The sequence below is a fragment of the Cynocephalus volans genome, chromosome 4, assembly GCF_027409185.1.
Source record: "Cynocephalus volans isolate mCynVol1 chromosome 4, mCynVol1.pri, whole genome shotgun sequence".
Classification (NCBI taxonomy): domain Eukaryota; kingdom Metazoa; phylum Chordata; class Mammalia; order Dermoptera; family Cynocephalidae; genus Cynocephalus; species Cynocephalus volans.
Window position 1 is genome coordinate 153,519,808 of NC_084463.1, and position 2,733 is coordinate 153,522,540.

Consider the following 2,733-nt stretch of genomic DNA (forward strand, 5'->3'; position numbering starts at 1 on the left):
AACTATTATGTGTATTCATAATAGATTCATCAAACTTAAGGGTACTGAGAAATGCAAGCATTTAATTCAGAAGACAACATCTCCTTTCATAGCCTTTGGAAAAAATGCTTTTTTCCCCCCAAACCTCCGGCAAGTTTTGGTAATTGAGTGAGACAGAGGCCAAAAGCACAGAACAGAGTACAGTCTCTTTAAAGAAAAGTATGTTTATTCAGGTTAAAGTTTAAGCAATTCATCTATTGAAACTGTTCCATAGTTCTGTATACAAGGTGGCTTATTGTTTTCTACCAAAGTTGTCCCAGCACTTTAGCAAAAGGAGATGATTACAAAGGTACATGGCCTGTGAGTGAGGGTGGAAATGTGGGTGTAGATGTAAAGTAAGGGAGTGGAAAGAATTTAATCTTGGGTCACCTGACTCTTGGTCCAGTGCCCTGTCCTTAACCTTCTCCAAAGCATTATTAAAAATATTGAAACATTCTTTGTCAGCATTAGAAACTTTAACTTTCAAACTCATGAACCAAAGAAATGAAAAACATAATACTGTGCATTTAGTCAATAAAATTGTAAATAAAGTTGTGATCCTTACACCAATTTTAATAGCAAATGAAAATTCCCTACAATTAAAAATAGAGAGGAAAATTACATGATTCAGGCATATGCTTTGATCTTCTGACTTAATCCACATCAAGAAACTAATGCAAGAAGAGTTTAAATGTTCCATGTTGTCATTCACTAAATGTAAGATTATCTCCCTAAGGAAGACATTTCAAAGTGCTACCTTTTATATCTTCTCCTAATAGCAGAAGTAACCACTGTTCTTGGAGAAGAAAGAACTGAAATCTGCCAAACCTCAAAAGTCATGATAGCATGTAGGTCTGAGAGAAGGTTTATCCCTTAGTCACCAGCCTTCTTCCTGCTCACACTTAAAGATTGTGGGTAAAGTTTGTTGAGTATTTTCCAGACAGCATTTTTCACTTCTTTGTTGCTAAGGCTGCAGACCAAGGGGTTCAGCGTGGGAATCACCACAGTGTAAAACACAGATGCAATTTTGTTTGTGTCCATGGACTGGCTGGAGCTGGGCTGTAAATACATGGAGATGATTGTGCAAGAGAAGATGGAGACCCCAGTGAGGTGGGCAGCACAAGTGGAGAAGTCTTTCTTTCATCCTTCAGCAGAACGCATCCTTTGGATGGCAATGTTTATGAAGGGGTAAGAGATGACAATGACCAGGAGGGTAAAAAAGACATTGAAGCCCAAGACAAAGAAGACTACCAACTTGCTGATGCCTGTGCTGGAACACGAGAGATTCAGAAGTGCAGGAAGGTCACAGAAAAAATGGCTAATCTCATTAGAACCACAGAAGGATAGTCTGAAAGTGTCTGCTGCATGGATAGAGACATTGAGGAAGCCACAGACATAAAACCCAGAGTCAGGAGGGCACACACACCTGCTGTCATGGTGGTGGCGTAATGAAGAGGCTTACACATCGCTGCATGACAGTCATAGACCATGGAGGCCAGTAGATAGCCCTCAACAGTGGCAAAACCTACAAAGAAAAAGAACTGAGCCACACATCCATTATAGGAGATGACCTTGTTCCCTGACTGCAATGCAGCCACCATTTTGGGAGCTACAGACGATAAGTAACCAAGATCTAAAAAGAGAGATTGCTAAGAAAGAAGTACATTGGAGTGTGGAGATGGGAGTTCGAGTGAATGATCACCATCATTTCCCCATTTCCAACTAGAGTGATGAGGTAGATGAATAAAAATATTAGGAGGAGGGGAACCTGAAGATTGGGGTCATCTGTTAATCCCAAGAGGATGAACTCTGTCACTTCTGTGCTATTCTTCATTGTGGTCAGCTTGAATTTAGCCTGGTGATTAGAAAAAAGGAGTCAATGAAACTCAAGTAAAAGCATAAGAAGGGATGATGGGATGATATAAAAGTAGAAAACTAATATATATTGAGAATGCACTATGTGTAAGGCACATGCTATAATACCATTATATTATAGAACTTAATTCTGCAAGGTAAGTACTACGATGCTCATTTTACAGATCAATGGAACAGAATAGAAAACCCAGGAATCAACCCACATACTTAAAGCCAACTGATCTTTGACAAAGGCAACAAGAACATACATTGGGGAAAAGAACTGCCTCTTCAATAAATGGTACTGGAATTGGACATCCATATGCAGAAGAATGAAACTGTACCTGTACCTCTCACCATACACCAAAATCAACTCAAAATGGATTAAAGACTTAAATATAAGATCTGAAACCATAAAATTACTAAAAGAAAACATAGGGGAAACACTCCAGGAAGTAGGACTGGGCAAAGACTTTATGAATAAGACCTCAAAAGCACAAGCAACAAAAGAAAAAAATAAACAAGTGGGATTATATAACCTAAAAAAGCTTCTGCACAGTGAAGGAAACAATCAATACGGCAGAAAGACAACGTACAGGGACTGGAAAGCTATTATTATAAAATAACTATAATAATAATAATAGTAATAATAATAATAATAATAATAATAATAGTTGAATAACTATTGTCCAAAGCCACATAACTAGTAAGTGTTGGAGGTGGAATCAAAACCCTGGTTTGTTTGATACTAAATCCAAAGATCTTAACCACAACTCTTCATGAGTTTACCCCTCAACAGCAGTTCAACTGAAAGGGGGTATATTATTTATAACTATAAGTATATATTTATATACATTTATA

The 2,733-nt window shown here is 37.7% G+C and overlaps 1 pseudogene; it reads right to left on the reverse strand.

The window, feature by feature from the left end:
• Window positions 1-891: 891 nt before the first annotated feature.
• Window positions 892-1,855, reverse strand: LOC134376616 (olfactory receptor 5B21-like; annotated as a pseudogene).
• Between the last annotated feature and the right edge of the window lie 878 nt (window positions 1,856-2,733).